At 40.6% G+C, this 16,378-nt stretch overlaps 1 protein-coding gene across 2 annotated transcripts in view; it reads right to left on the reverse strand.

Moving 5' to 3' along the window:
* Positions 1-15,389, reverse strand: part of arap3 (ArfGAP with RhoGAP domain, ankyrin repeat and PH domain 3) — a 271,085-nt gene extending 255,696 nt beyond the window's left edge. For both annotated transcript variants that reach the window (XM_073067377.1, XM_073067376.1), the window contains exon 1: positions 15,263-15,389. The gene's annotated coding sequence lies outside the window, so the exon portion shown is untranslated. The remainder of the gene's footprint in view (positions 1-15,262) is intronic.
* Between the last annotated feature and the right edge of the window lie 989 nt (positions 15,390-16,378).

Below are 16,378 nucleotides of genomic sequence, written 5' to 3' on the forward strand. Positions count from 1 at the left end.
GGGCAAATTACAATATAATAATAAATGATGTAAATGTAAGCAGTCCTTGCAATTGTTTGGAGGGTCTTGTGGTCAGATATCTTGCAACTCCCTCGGCAGACAGTGATGCAGCTTGTCAGGGCACTCTCAATAGTGCTCCTGTAAAAGTCATTAGAATAGGGGTGGGGATGAGGATGCCTCACTCAGCAAAGTCTTCTCAGGAAGTGCTTTCTTGACTAAAGAGGTGCTGTTGAGGGACTGTCCATTATGTGCACTGCCAGGAATTTGGTGCTCTTGACTCTGTCCATGGAGGAGCGGTTTCTGAGCTCTTCAGAAGATGTCGAGTGTGTGTCCTCAGGCTCCTGGGTCTCCTCTCCGATGGTAGTAACAAGATGAGAGCATGTCCTGGGTGATAGGGCCTTTAATGATGGATGTTGTCTCTTCGACATGTCGCCTTTTGAAGTATCCTCAATATTGTTGAGGCTTCTGCCATAATGGAGTAAGTTAGTGAACAAAATTGATTTTACAGCAGCTAATAATCTCAGACAGACAGACAGACATACTTTCTTGATCCCGAGGGAAATTGGGTTTCGTTACAGCCGCACCAACCAAGAATAGTGAAGCAATATAGCAATATAAAACCATAAATAATTAAATAATAATAAGTTAATCATGCCAAGTGGAAAAATAAGTCCAGGACCAGCCTATTGGCTCAGGGTGTCTGACACTCCAAGGGAGGAGTTGTAAAGTTTGATGGCCACAGGCAGGAATGACTTCCTATGACGCTCAGTGTTACATCTCAGTGGAATGAGTCTCTGGCTGAATGTACTCCTGTGTCTAACCAGTACATTATGGAGTGGATGGGAGACATTGTCCAAGATGGCATGCAACTTGGACAGCATCCTCTTTTCAGACACCACCATCAGAGAGTCCAGTTCCACTCCCACAACATCACTGGCCTTACGAATGAGTTTGCTGATTCTGTTGGTGTCTGCTATCCTCCGCCTGCTGCCCCAGCACACAACAGCAAACATGATAGCACTGGCCACCACAGACTCGTAGAACATCCTCAGCATCATCCGGCAGATGTTAAAGGACCTCAGTCTCCTCAGGAAATAGAGACGGCTCTGCCCCTTCTTCTGGACAGCCTCAGTGTTCTTTGACCTTCTCTTTTGTCCTTATTCCTGATACTACTCCAGAAATCATCAACTTATTGTAATCAATTACAAAACTGACCTTTATTTGAAGGCAGCGCCCATCAGTTAACAACACTTTCCTCTCCACATCCCAGTGACAGAGTACTGAGCAAAAGTCACATATATCGAGAGCTGGGGTTCCGAGGACATTTGCAAAGTACTGTAGTAATTTTATGTATTGCACTGTACTGCTGCCAGTCTTTATTGTGGACAGAGAGTGGTAAGTGGGCAGGGAGAGGGGAGTCATGGTTGGAAAAAGAGGTGGGAGCAGAAAGCACCAGCGACATTATACAATGATCAATAAACCAATTGGCTGGAATCAAGTGACTTTGCCTGGTGTCTCAAACACGCCCTGGCACTCCTTCTCTGCTACCGGTCCCACACCGCTGCCACGGCGCACCACTCTCGCTAATCCCAACCTTCTTTGCTCCTACCAGATTTACAAACTCATTCTCTGCTCCACGTTGAGAAATACAGCACTGTGTAAAAGTCTCAAACAGCCTCGCTATATACATGAGCTTAAGGCTTTTTGCACAGTACTGTATGAGTTCAAGCCTCCCTCTGGACATGCAAGGGTAGAGTTTCAGTGAAGACTGTTCAGCTTTGAAACATCAACTCTAATTTCAATCCCATCCCCCATTCCCCACTCAGGGCTTATACCTCTTCTCACCTGCCAATCACTTTCATCTGGGTCCCCTCCTCCTTCCCTTTCTACTATGGTCCAGTCTCCTCTCCTATAAGATCCCTTCCTCTCCAGTTCAGCTTTCCCACCCGCCTGGCTTCAGATATCACCTTCCACCTAGCCTCTTTGCTTCCCCCCCCCACCTTTTCTGCTGGTGCCTTCCCCCTTCGATTTCAATCCTGAAGAAGGGTTTCGGCCTGAAACTTTTGGACTGTTTACTCTTTTCCATAGATGCTGCCTGACCTGCTGAGTTCCTCCAGCATTTTGTGCATGCAGCTCATCAACTCTAATTCTGTTTTCAGTTGGTCTGACCTACTGAATGTTTCCAACAATTTTTGTTCTTAGTTCAAGTTATTAGGATCACTTTGCAAGGAACAGTACTTTTGAGCACAATTGCATGGTGCGTTGCCACATGAAAGCTGCATCCATCATCAAGGACAGCACCATCCAAGTCTTGTCCTCTTTTCGCTACTACCATAGGGTAAGAAGTACAGGAGCCTTAGTGCCAAACCACGAGGTTCAGGACCAGTTATTAAGTTTAACCATTATGCTCCTGAACCAGTGTGGTTAACTTCACTCACCACAACTCTGAGCTGTTTCCACAACTGACAGACACATTTTCAAGGATGCTTTACAACTCACAATCTCAGCATTGACTGATTTCCACAATTTGTCTCTGTTCGCTCACTGATTGTCAGTATTTGTTTACATGTATTTCCTTTTTGTAAATTCTGTTGTATTTCTTTACTTTCTGTAAATGCCTGGAAGAAAATGAATCTGAAGATAGTATATAGTGACATAGAGTCAGAGCGAACTACAGTCGGCCCTCCTTATCTGCAAGGGATTGGTTCCGGGACCCCTCATGGATAACAAAATTTGTGGATGCTCAAGTCCCTTATTCAACCTGTCTCAATGCGCTTGACCTTAGGACCCAGCAGAACCCCAGACCTTATTTAACCTGTCTCAGTGCAGTGGACATTAGAACCCGGCGTCAGAGCTCTGAATCCGCAGTGTTTTTGTTCATGAAAATAATCACGATTGAAAATAAAGTGGAAATAATAAAGCGATCGGAAAGAGGTGAAATGCCATCGGTCATTGCATAAGGCTACGTCGGTCAACGATCGGAACAATTTTAAAGGATAAAGTGAGAAAGGTTCTGCCCCGATGAAAGCTACAATTATTACTAAGCAACGCAGTGGTTTAATTATTGGGTTTTGGGTTTTTGATCCTTCACATCAACCCGGCACAGTGGAGAGGGCACTCGGGATCGGTCTGTCACTGGATCGAACTCGGAAACTTCTGTTCCCGAGCCCGGTGTTGAAACATATGCTCTTAAGTGTTTTATATGCATAGAAAGGTAAATTTATACTAAGACAAACGTTTGACTAACTGACGCTAAATAATACTGGATGTACCTGTTCCGACTTACTTAGTAGGAAAACTTACGATTTTTTTCGATCCCAATCCATGATAACCCACGCACATCCTCCCGTATACTTTAAATCATCTCTAGATTACTTACAATACCTAACACGATGGAAATACTATGTAAAATAGTTGTTATACTGCATTGTTTAGGGAATAATGACAAGAAAAAAAAGTCAGTGCTGGAAAAAAGTCAAGTGCTGGAAGAGAACTTCCGGGTTTTCGCGATTCGCAGTTGGTTGAATTCGCACATGCGGAATTCTCAGATAAAGAAGGCCAACTGTATAGCACAGAAACGGGCCCTTCAGTCCATCTAGTCTGTGCCAACCCATTTAAACCCCTAGTCCTATTGACTGCAACTGGACTATGGTAACGTATATGGTAATAAATTTTACTCTGACTTTTGACTTTGAAAAGACGGAAGTGTCATTTAGATGAGATACTAATCTGAAGACTCAGACAGAAATAGAATATCTTATGTTATTTGTTTGAGACAGAGTAGGGAAACACTTAATTCTCTGTCTATATATATCAATCATTCATCTTCAAAACAGACTATCTGATAGGGGTCGGCACAGCAGCATCATAATCAGTGCAAGGTTATTAAGTCACCAGTGACCTGGGTTTGATTCCTGCCGCTGCCTGTAACGAGCTTGTATGTTCTCCCCGTGACTGTGTGGCTTTCTTCCTGGTGCTCTGGTTTCATCCCACTTTCCAAAGACGTACGGGTTAGTAGGTTAACTGGAATTGGGTGGAACAGGCTGGTTGGGCAAGAAGGGCTTGATACTTTACTGCACCTCTCAATAATGTGATAAAAATAATTAACTTACTGCAGATTCTGTGATTTTACTGAATGCATCTTGTCTATCATGGTTCAACACTAATGGCATCTCATTTTACCTCAAGAAAACACTATTGGCTGCATATGCTTCAGGAGGATATCCTGGAGCCTGAAAGGTGCATTATAAAGGCAAGTACTACTTTTCCATTCCCAACCATGTGGATATCACGGTCAGCAGATTTGACTCAGGCTTCAAACTGCATATAATATAATGAGCAACATCTGCCCCGATTCCTCAACAAAAATTGCTGATCAAAATCAGCCAGCTGCTAATAACTTCCAGCTTTCCATCGATATACAGCTGTTCTTCCACACTAAAGTTCCTTTAAAAAAAATCAAAAGACGCTGCAAATTACCCATTCTTAAAAATAACTTTAATTACAGAAGCTAGTCAGCAGTTCTTCCTCTCTGATTCAATTTTTCTAAAGCCCAAGTAGTTCTTCTTTCAAGGAAGTGCCAGAGTGCAGCTCTCTGGGAATGGTTTTACTCAGCACTTCATGTGTTTTCTTTTAGTGCAAGATTTTGAATAACAGGGTTAGAATCCACAACAAATTTCCATAACACCATAAGGCATACTGTCAGAACAGACTTAAACCATTCAGCCCATTGAGTCTGCACTAGCTTTCAATCATAGCTCATTTATTATCCCTCTCAATGCCACCTTCTTATGCCCTGTTCCCATGCCCTTACAAATCACTTTAAATATATCCAGTGACTTGGCTTCCACAGACCTCTGTGGCAATGAATTCCACAGATTCTCCAGTCTCTGGCTGAAGAAATTCCTCATCTCTGTTCTAAAGAGGCATCCTTCTAATCTGAGGATGTGCCCTCTGGTCCTAGACTTCCTCACTATGGAAACATCCTATCCACGATCACCTATCTAGGTCTTTCAATATTTGATATGTTTCAATGACATGCCTCTGCCTCTTCATTCTACTGAACTCCAGTGAGTACAGGCTCACAGCCATCAAACACTCCTCATATGTTAACACTTCCCTTCCAGGAATCATTCTCATGAACCTTCTCTGGACCCTCTCCAATAACAGCACATCCCTTATGCTCACAATTTTTAAGTTACAGAGTTATATTCTACAGCAGATTTCACTCAAAAGTTATGTTTAAGTATCAATTTCCTAGTGTCAGCCCATGCTCCTTTTGGTACATGGTTCACACACATGGGTTCTGGAGTCAAGTTCTCTCTATATTACAATTTATGTCTTTTGCAATTCATGAGCTGTGTTTCTTGAAACTTCACATCGAGTGACTCATTGATCAAAAGAGGAACAAGAGGCTCACCATTGCCTTGTAGCTGCTTCACAAACCAAATAAGCCTGTTATGTTAAAAAGAATTGCCAAAACGCATATGAAGAGCTTCAAAAAGAAAATGTTTTCCATTTGAAGGTGGTGACTCAGGCTAGGCTACTCAATAACAGCACTGTACTTCTTCCTATAGATGCTGCCTGGCCCGCTGCGTTCCACCGGCATTTTGTGTGTGTTGCTTGAATTTTCAACATCTGCAGATTTCCTTGTGTTTGCGTTTTAAATAAATTTAGATAGTGTCCCAATATTGTAAAGCATCTCATGGGTCTACATCAAATTAAAGCTGACACCCATCCTCATATTGCTGCAGATGACCTTAAGTTGGACAAAGTAGTGGGTTGCATGGAACTTCTCAGAAGCAGGGAAAATAGAGGGGTGGAGGAATTCCAGAAAACCATTTCAAACTTTCAAAGTTCAAAGTAGATTTAGTATCAGTCTATATATGTCACATATCCCACCCTGAGATTCATTTTCTTGCAGGTATGCACAGTATAACAGAGAAATACAATAGAGTAAAGTAAAAATTTCACACAAAGAGTGACAAGGAACCAATGTGCAGAAGAAGACAAACTGTGCAAATACGAAAAAAAAACAAATAATAATGATAATAAGATTTTTGACAGAAGGTAAAACATATCTCTTACCCAAAGGAGAAATCACAAATGACCCACCAAAATATCGTCCTATTGCTTCTTTATAAACTGTGTATAAAATTGTAACATCATGCATCTAGCAACTAATCACCACCCACTTAGATAACCACAATATACTTACAGAAAGCAGAATGGATGCCGTAAGGGTATGAAAGAATGTAAAGAACAACTGATAATAGATTCTGTAAATCTAAATCAAGCCCAGCAGAAAAGCAGAAATCTTTTATGTTGTTATATTGACTACCAAATGACTTTTGATTCTGTCCCACACCCACAGTTAATAGAAGTTCTTAATATATCTAAACTACACCAAATACTTGTGAAATTCCTACAAAATCTGATGAAGCATTGGCATACCATAATCACCTTATCCATTAACAACCAAAAAAGTACAACCACCGTTATCAAAATAAGCTGAGGCATTTCCCAGGGTGACTCTCTAAGCTCACTGTGGTTTGGGCTACCTTGAAACCAGCTCTCTAATTTAGAGAATCAGACCAAACAGGGTAACAAATCAGAAACAACCAAATTAATTCTACCTTGTTACATGGATGATTGAAATATACAGTCTTTCACCAGTGAAGCTAAGCAATTAATTTAAATAGTAAAACTATTTTCAAAAGATATAAACCTGAACTCTGGACTAGGTAAGTACAGGACATTAAACATAAAGAAAGGTGAAATAGAGCATAATACAATAAAGTGAAAATGTTTCACCGAATTTACATCAAGGCTTAGAAAATCTGCCAAACAGAGCTCAATAGTAAAAATATAACAAAGGCAATAAACACTTTTGCTGTACCCATACTAATATATTCCTTTGGCATAATATCTTGGCCTGGAACCAATCTGGGAAATTTACAAAGAAAAGTAAGAACTGAAATGACAAATTTTAGAAAACACTATGTACACTGGAATGCATTCAGGTTAGCACTACCTTGGGTAGAAGGGGGAAGAAGAATAAAAGACATTAAAAATTTACTTTACAGTCAGATAAAACTTGTAAGGATATATTTTCATTAACAAAAACAGGATTCGGAACTCCATAAAAGCATAAGCAATTCCGCTAAGAAGTACACAGCACCAAGCTTAAATGACAGCACAACACAGAGAAATGAAGAAATTATCGTATTGAAGGAAAAGTGAATCAATGGAAGAGCATGACCCACCATGGAAGACATCCCCACAATCTAAGAAGACTAGATGTCAACAAGGAAGTGTTGAACACTTGGCTCACGTTGGAGACCTCTTCCCAGAAACAGAGGGTTGCACTGTGGCAATAAAGGACCAGGTGGTTAACAGAACAAATAATCAAAAGTACATAATAAAAGACCAACAAATTCAACATGCTAAAGGCAGAAAATACGAAGAGAAACTAGAAACAATCCAACGCATTACAGAATCCTGCACCAGTTTAACTCACACAGGCACAATCAGGACGCAAACATCATTCTTTAAAATCTTGCTTTAAAGTACATACACATAAAAGACACTTACTTTAGGTACAAGCCTGATCCAGTTTTAGAGTCAGAGTAATACAAATCATATAAAGCCTAAACCATTATTACACATTGGGACAATCTATATTAACTGTATAGATATATTATTAAAGGATAAACAAACAAGAACAACTTACTTAAATATAGTCATTCCAAACACACATAAAGTAAATGAAATGAGTAGAAATGAGCTCAATTGAGAGGAAATTTAAAAACTATGGAACATGAACAAGGTATATTTCTATTGTCCCAATAGTAATATCTACAATTGATATCATTCCAAAGTCACTACACAATAACATTAAACAATTAGACCTACACAACAATACATATGTAAGTCTTCAGAAAGCCACAATACTAAACACCACTAGAATAATTCAAAAGTTTCAAGCAATTGAGAAATGAGCGTTCTTAGCTATTTTCTACCATCGGTTTTACCTGCTTGAGCGGAGGAAAAATAAAAGTCTAATAATATTAGTAACAATAATAATTAAGTAAATAAATAATATTGAGGTTATTGAAGTTATCCACACTGGCTCAGGAGCCTGATGGTTGAAAGTTAGTAACTGTTTCTGAACCTGGTGGCATGGGACCTAAGAATCTTGTACCTCCTTCCTGATGTCAGTAGCAAGAAGAAAAAAAGGCAGGAAGAGAATAACCAAATGGAGAAGTGAGAGTTCAACCTAGTCCATCACGCAAAGCAGCTTCCCCTCCATTGACTCTATACTGTACTGCTGACTGGCTTGGAAAAGCGGTGAGCGTAATCAACAAACCTTCCGAGAGGCTTGGTAGCACAACAATAAGCACCAGTTGATCTGTTCTCCTTGAGACTGCATTGGTCTCCCCCAGGAGCGCCAATTTCCTCCCACATTCCAAAGACATACGTGTTAGGGTGGGTAAGGTATGGGCACACTATTTTGGCCGCAGAAGTGTGGTGACACCAGCATGTCGCTAGAACTACACACAACAAGAATGATAACCAATACGATGAAAAACTCTGAAAATGCAAAAAAACAGATAGATAAATAAATGATACTGAAAGCATGAGTGGTAGAGCCCTTGAAAGCAAGTCCATAGGTTGGGGAATCAGCTTAGCGTTGAAGTGACTGAAGTTATCCACACTGGTTCAGCAGCCTGATGGTTGGCAACTTACAGTATCCACACTTATCATGAATGAAGTTGTCCTGGCTTTTTAAATAGATCAGTTGGATAGAAGAGCAAAGAAGTCATAATGATTCCTTATAAAACAGCTAGTGCACTGTGGCCGGGTCTGTAAGCTACATTTTAGGAAAGTTATAAATGCAATGGAGAAGGTGAAAAAGAAAATTACTGTATTGATTCCAGGAAATAGGCACATTAGTTATCTGAAAAGATAGAGAAGCTGCTATTGTTCTCCATCAGACAGAGGAAGTCACATTGATTACAGACATATTTAAAGTCATGAAGGGGAACTGTTCTCATTGGCAAAGGGTCAAAACCAGAAGAACAATGAAGAAATGTGATTGGCCAAAGAACATAAGTGACATCATTCTGTAATAAAAGCATAGAGATAGTGGGGCAGACTCCACTGTGACTCACAGGAGTTGGATTAAAGTTAAAGTCAAGTTTGTTGTGATATGCAATAAATGCAGATGTGCACAGATGCAATGAAAACATAACAGCATCATTGGCACATAACATCATACAAGCAAAATTAACAGGAAACATATATGTTAAGTGGAAATTAGACAATTTTCACAAAGAAGTACACATTTAAAATAAAAAAGTTCATTTCAGTGCAATATCAGCATGGAAGGAATTGGCAGGGTTACAGAGAAATAATGAGTAATTGAACAGCTAAAATGCTCTTACACTGAGTCAGTCATAGTTGTAGTGCGATCACTTGAGTCGTAGGATGTTCTCCTAAGTGGTTTAGGGTGGATTCTCTTAACAGAGAACATCTGTGCATGACTTTGTTTAATGGGGAGGCTGATGTACGGGGAGCTACCATAAGGTCCATGACAGATCAATGTCAGGGTCCAGTGGCATTGAATGCAAGATGACTGCAGACCCTTCATTGCCTCAGTCCTCCTCCACTTTCACTGTCATTGGGGTGTACCATCATCTTCTACCATCTCTACCATTTAGGTCTTGGTTGGATCACTCTTTGCCTGGAACTTCCCAGATCAGGACCAATGATAAGCCAAGTTTCCAAGCTGATGGGCTTGAGTGGATGGGTGAAAGGGAAATGAATGAAGGGTGCAGTGAGAAATAAACCACCATCAAAAACACTTTTCATGTTTTATAGAGTACCAAATCATTGATTACAAAATAGAATTGAGCTAGGCCGAGGAACATGTCTCCTACACAGACTTCCTGCTACATAACCACAAAGGAGAATGCATGAGAGGTAGTTCAAAGTACAAAATAAATTTATTATTAAAGTACATAAATATCATCCAAACTCAATGTACCAAAGAAATCCAATGCTTCCAATGACCGATACAAACAGGCAAGATGGCACTGGTGAACCATGGCGATATGCTGTGGGCAGCTTACAAAACATCTTAATATACTTCTGAACTACTCCCACTACAATCTGCAATCTACATTTTCCCTTTAAGAAAAGTGCTTTTGAACCATCTTAACAAACTAGCTACTTCATGGTCTTCTGAAGGAAAGACTCAGCAGACTTAACTCTCAAGCATGCAGGTATGGCACCTTTAAGCAGATGAAGGTATATCACCATGAGATGAGAGAGGGAGAGAGATACCCAAGCAATACTGAAGAACTGAGTGTTACCATCACCAAACAAGAAACAGCCTACACCAAAGCCTTTCAAATCATTGTCAGAGTTTTTATGAAGAAATCTCTGTCCACTTATCATCAACATATAACCTGCAGTACCAGGGGTTCCAATGCAACAGTCACTGCTATACTACTATTAGGAATGCCTAGCATTACATGTCTAGACTGCATTTCAGGACATCTCATCACATGGCATACAGGAAGAGGCTAAAGAGAAAGACTCCAGAGATAAAGACAATAAAGAAGAGGTGATGGGAGGCAGAGGAGTGGCTATGGGATTGCATGAAATCAGTGGACAGGGCCATATTCAATGACTCATCACAGCATCTGATCCAATACATCATGATTGTCACAAACTTTATAAAAACAGTCATAAACAAATGTGTCCCATCAAAATCATTCAACCTTCCCCAACTAGAAACTTCAAATAAACTGTGCGATCTACAATCTGCTGAGGGCCAGCTGGAAGGTATTCAGGTCTGGTGAGCAAGTAAGATACAAGAGGTACACATACAATCTCCAGAAAACCATCTCATATGTGAAGTGGCAATTCCAGACCAAACTTGAATCATTGATGGATGTTCCAACAGCTGTGGCAAGGCTTGAAGGATATTATCACTTAAAAATGAAACCAAGTGACATAAGTGAACACACGGCTTCGCTACCAGATGATCTCAATGCCTTCTATATTTGCTTTAACCATCAAACCATGGAGGAACCTTAACAAACTCCCACAGCCCCCAATGACGCTGTGATTGCAGTCTCTGGGGCTGATGTAAGAACATTCTTCAGGAGGGTGAACCATGCAAAGCATCTAGGCCAGATGGGGTGCCTGTCTGAGATCTACAGGGATGTGCTGATTAACTGGCTGGATTGCTAACCAATATCTTCAACCTCTTGCTTTGGCAGTCTGAAGTACCCAGCTGCCTCAACAGGCTTCAATTATACTAGTGACCAAGAGGAACGCGGTAACCTGCTTCAATGACTATCATCCGGTAGCACTTACATCCACTGTAACGAAGTGCTTTGAGAGATTGGTGCTGAACTATATAAACTGCCTGAGAAGTGACTTGGATCCACTCCAATTTGCCTACCAGCACAACAGGTCCTCAGCAGTTGTCATTTTATTGGCTCTTCACTCAAGCCTGGTACATATGGACAGCAAAAGTACATTCATCAGGATGTTCTTCACAGACCATAACTCGGCATTCAATACTATCACCCCATCAAAATTAATAAATAAACTTTCAGTCCTTGGTTTCAATACATGCTTGTGCAATTGGATCCTTGATTTCCTCACGTGCATACCCCAATCAGTTCAGATTAGTAACAACAATCTCCATCAGCACAGGTGCATCACAAGGCTGTGTGCTTAGACCCCTCCTCTACTCATTTTACACCCATGACTGTGTGGCCAAACACAGCTCCAAAGCCATGTTCAAACTTGCTGATGACATCACAGTTGTAGGCCAAATCAAAAGTGGTGACAAATCAGCATATAGGAGGGAAACTGAAATTCTGGCTGAGTGGTGTCATAACAGCAACATTTTACTCAAAATCAGCAAGATCACAGAGCTGAAGGAAGCCTGAGGTCCATGAGCCAGCTCTCTTCAAGGGATCAGAAGTGGAGAGTGTCAGCAACTTTAAATTCCTCGGTGTTATCACTTCAAAGGAACTGTCTTGGGTCCAGCACATAAATGCCACTACAAAGAAAGCATGTCCACATCTCTACTTCCTGAGACGTTTGTGAAGATCTGACATGACATCTAAAACCTTGACAACTTCTATATATGTACGGTGGAGAGTATACAGAGTGGCTGCATCACAACCTGGTATTGAAACACCAATGCCCTTGTCAGGAAAATCCTACCAAATGTGGTGGATATGACTCAGTTCATCACAGGTAATGCCATTCCCACCGTTGAGCGCATCTACACAGAGTGCTGTTACAGGAAAGCAGCATGCATCATCAGTGACACCCAGCACCCCCATCTCATGCTCTCTTCCCCCTGTTGCCATCAGGAAGAAAGTACAGGAGCCTCAGGACTCACACCATCAGGTGCAGTGAACAGTTACTACCCATCAACCATCAGTCTCTTGAACAAGAGAGGATAACTTCACTCAGCCCATCACTGTACTGTTCCCACAACTTAAAGACACGCTTTCAAGAACTATTTATCTCATGTTCTCAATACTTATTGTTTATTATTATTATCATTGTATTTTTATTTTGTTTCTCAGCTCAATCTGGTAAAACCTGAGGTATGAGGCATAGCCAAGCACACTCATTGCTCATTTGTTGGGAACTTTCAGACTATTCTAATGGTGTTTAGTATTATGGCTTCCTGAAGATTTACATAAATATTGCTATGTAGGCCTAATTGTTTAATGCCATTGTGTAGTGACTTTGGAATGATATCAATTGTAGACATTACTATTGGGACAATGTATACCCTGTTTATATTTCACTGTCTTTTAAGTTAATTTCATAATTCAGCATTCTTCTTAGGCTGGTCCTGGACTTTATTTCCACTTGGCATAATTAACTTATTATTATTTAATTATTTATGGTTTTATATTGCTATACTTCTACACTATTCTTGGTTGGTGCGGCTGTAACAAAACCCAATTTCCCTCAGGATCAATAAAGTATGTCTGTCTGTCTGTTCTGGTGTTTTTCACTTATTGACTTCTATACATTATGTGTGATTAAAATGACTATATCTGTTAAGTAATTTCTTCTTGCTTGTTTATCCTGTATTATTATATCTGAACGGTTATTATGGATTGTCCTAAGCTGTAGTAATGGATCAGCAATAATATAATTTGTGGGATTCTGACTCTAAAGCTGAATAAGTTGTGTATTTATAGTAAGGTATGGTGCCTTTTATGAGTTTGTATTTTAAAGCAAGATTGTGGTAAATGATGTTTGCCATTTGATTGTGCCTGTGTAAGTAATCAGATTGAGTTGAATGCTGAAGGATCCTGTAATATGTTGCATTGTTTCTGGTTTCAATACATTTTCTGCATCTGACTTGAATGTGTTGGTCTTTTTTCATGTATTTTTCATTTTTTAAATGTTAATCACCTGGTCCTGTATTGCCACAAGGTACCTTTCTGTTTCTGGGAAGAGCTCTCCAAATCTGAGCCAGGTAGTGGACACTTCCTTTTGGACATCTAGTCTGCTTAGAATATCGGAATGTCTTCCATGAAGGGTCATGCTCTTCCACTGGTTAACCTTTTCTTCTGTTGTGATAATTTCATTTTTTGGGTTAAGCTTTCCTTTAAGTTTAGTGGTGTGTGCCTCTTATCAGACTTGCATGTGCTTGCGTGGAGTACTAAATCCTGTTGTCATTGATGAAAATGTACCATTAGAAGTTTTACCTGACCTGAGTATTTTTTTTATGTCTGTTATTCCTCTCATCCTCCTTCTTTCCTAGGTAGTGTGTTAATCGAAGTGTGTTCGACTATACACGTTTTTTTCTGAAATGTCATTGCAGTTCGATTTCTGACCAAGATATTATGCCAAAAGAATACGTTAATATGGGCACAGAGAAACTGTTTATTGCCTCTGCTATAGTTTACTATTGAACACTACTATTTTTTGTATTTGCATAATTGGTTTCTTTTGTACATTGGTTGTTTGTCCATTCTGTTGGGTGCAATCTTTTATTGATTCTATTGTGCTTCTTGGATTAACTGCATATGCCCGCAAGAAAATGAATCTCAGGGTTGTATATGATGGCATACAGGTACTTTGAGAGGAAATCTACTTTGAATCTTTGCAATAGAACACACATGCCAACTTCTACCATGCACCATCAGTAAGTGACATTCATTACCACTTTCTACAAGGATGTTGTCTGGATTGGGGAGAATGCCTTATGAGAATAGGTTGAGTGAACTTGGCCTTTTCTCCTTGGAAGAAGGAGAATGAGAGGTGACCTGATACAGGTGTACAAGATGATGAGAGGCATTGATCGTGTGGATAGTCAGAGGCTTTTTTCCCCAGGGCTGAAATGGTTGCCACAAGAGGACACAGGTTTAAGGTGCTGGGGAGTAGCTATAGAGGAGATGTCAGGAGTAAGTTTTTTACTCAGAGAGTGGTGAGTGCATGGAATGGGCTGCCAGCAACGGTGGTGGAGGCGAATACTATAGGTTCTTTTAAGAGGCTTTTAGATAGGTACATGGAGCTTAGTAAAATAGAGGGTTATAGGTAAGCCTAGTAATTTCTGAGGTAGAGACATGTTCCGCGCAACTTTGTGGGCCGAAGGGCCTTTATTGCGCTGTGAATTTTCTATGTTTCTATGTATCAGAGTCGGTGTTTCACTAATGGATCTCTCAAGCTTTCAGTAGAACCCTCATTGGTAATCCATATGGAGAATCCAAAGCTCCCACCCAGCCTTCCTTTACCAGTGGAATCGTCGTTGGTACCTACGTGGTATCATTAACACGGGGACTATTTGAGATAAGCCTACACAGCCGCGGTGTATTAATCCAAATACACATCCAGTCCATTTCGTATCATAAACAATAACTTTCGGAGTCGATATCAAACATGGTGATCAAACACTGCTGTGAACATTGAGGTTGCTGGCCAGAAAACTTCAAGCCAGCGATATAGCCGGCAGCGTATAGCAAAATTCCCATTCATTTCAGCATTAACAGATCTTGTAATTACACCCGCAGCTGGACCATAGCTGATTGTCCGCCTGCTCTCAGTAGCCAAGCATTGTCGGTAACGCTCAACTGTAGCTAATTTATAAACAAGGTGAACAGAACTGAATCTTGCCTCTGATTCAAATTGCACCCTTGTTGAAACCACTCCCAAGGAAAGAGTTTTGTAAATACAGTCGATTAAGTTATTTAAATTGTCATACCTTTTGCACGCTCGCACCGCAGTTCCCGGAGCTGACTCAGGAAAATCCTCACTTTTTTGTTTGTGCTGCAGGACACTGTGTGCGCGCCTTCTTGACTCACTCACTGCCTGCCGTTTGTGGCACTTTAACAATCGGCCAGTGAGAGAGCAGTGCAGACGAGGCGCGTCAAAGTGAGAAATCAGCTGTTAAAGAGGAGGAGCACATGCCACTGACAGCTCTTCTAACACTGAATTCAGAGCCAATAAATCCCCAAGCTTCTTCCAACCCTCTCCCAAGGCGCCCCCCCCCAAAAAATGTTTCAGCTTTCTCTAGTTTATTTAACAATGAAACTTCCTAACAATGAAAAAATCAATGAAAGTTGCTGAACTATGTGAAAGTTTACACAAGCGGGAAGAGTTCGCTTTTTTGTTTAAATCTGCGAGGTGCGAAAGAGGTAGTTTCTTAAGGTGTGCTGAATGCATGAGAGGGAGGGGGAAAAGATGGACGGTCTATGATAAAGTGGGAGACATAACAAATAGATGGGATGAAAGAGGGTGTTAATGAGAGAAGTAAACAACAGACGGGTGTAAATTAAAAGGTGTAAATGGAAACCATCCGCCCTTGTCCGATTTACTAGCGTGTCTGAAGCATTGTGACGAGTTCACAGAGGAAAGATGAGGTAGTCCTCTGCAAGTTTATCTCGAACTTTAGTGTGTGTCTAAACCACAAAGAGGTCAAGATGTGACTGGAGGCAGAATTAAAGTGACAGCCCGGGGTCACACGATGGACAGAGCAGAGCTGCTTATGCAAGCCACGCATTCTGGCCTGATCAAGAATACAAAGTCCAGGGAATGAGCTCGGGGATACAGTATAAAGGTTTTGGCGTAGTGGACTGGTAGCTTCAGAACACTAACATTCTACTTCCTGTTATTTCCTGTGCAACTTCCTGTAATGTATTGATGACGCTTTGTTCTTCTGCCCACTAAGGCAGAAAAAACCCAAAAAAAAAACAAATTTGTGTGTATGTGATCAGCAGAGAAGATCTCACATCCAAAGATTTAACAATTGCGGTGTGATTTGCAGCTTCATCCTCGGGCCAGTTTTATTACCAAAGTACAGAGAAGTGGCTTATCTATG

This window comes from Hemitrygon akajei, chromosome 15, assembly GCF_048418815.1.
Source record: "Hemitrygon akajei chromosome 15, sHemAka1.3, whole genome shotgun sequence".
In the NCBI taxonomy this organism is placed as follows: domain Eukaryota; kingdom Metazoa; phylum Chordata; class Chondrichthyes; order Myliobatiformes; family Dasyatidae; genus Hemitrygon; species Hemitrygon akajei.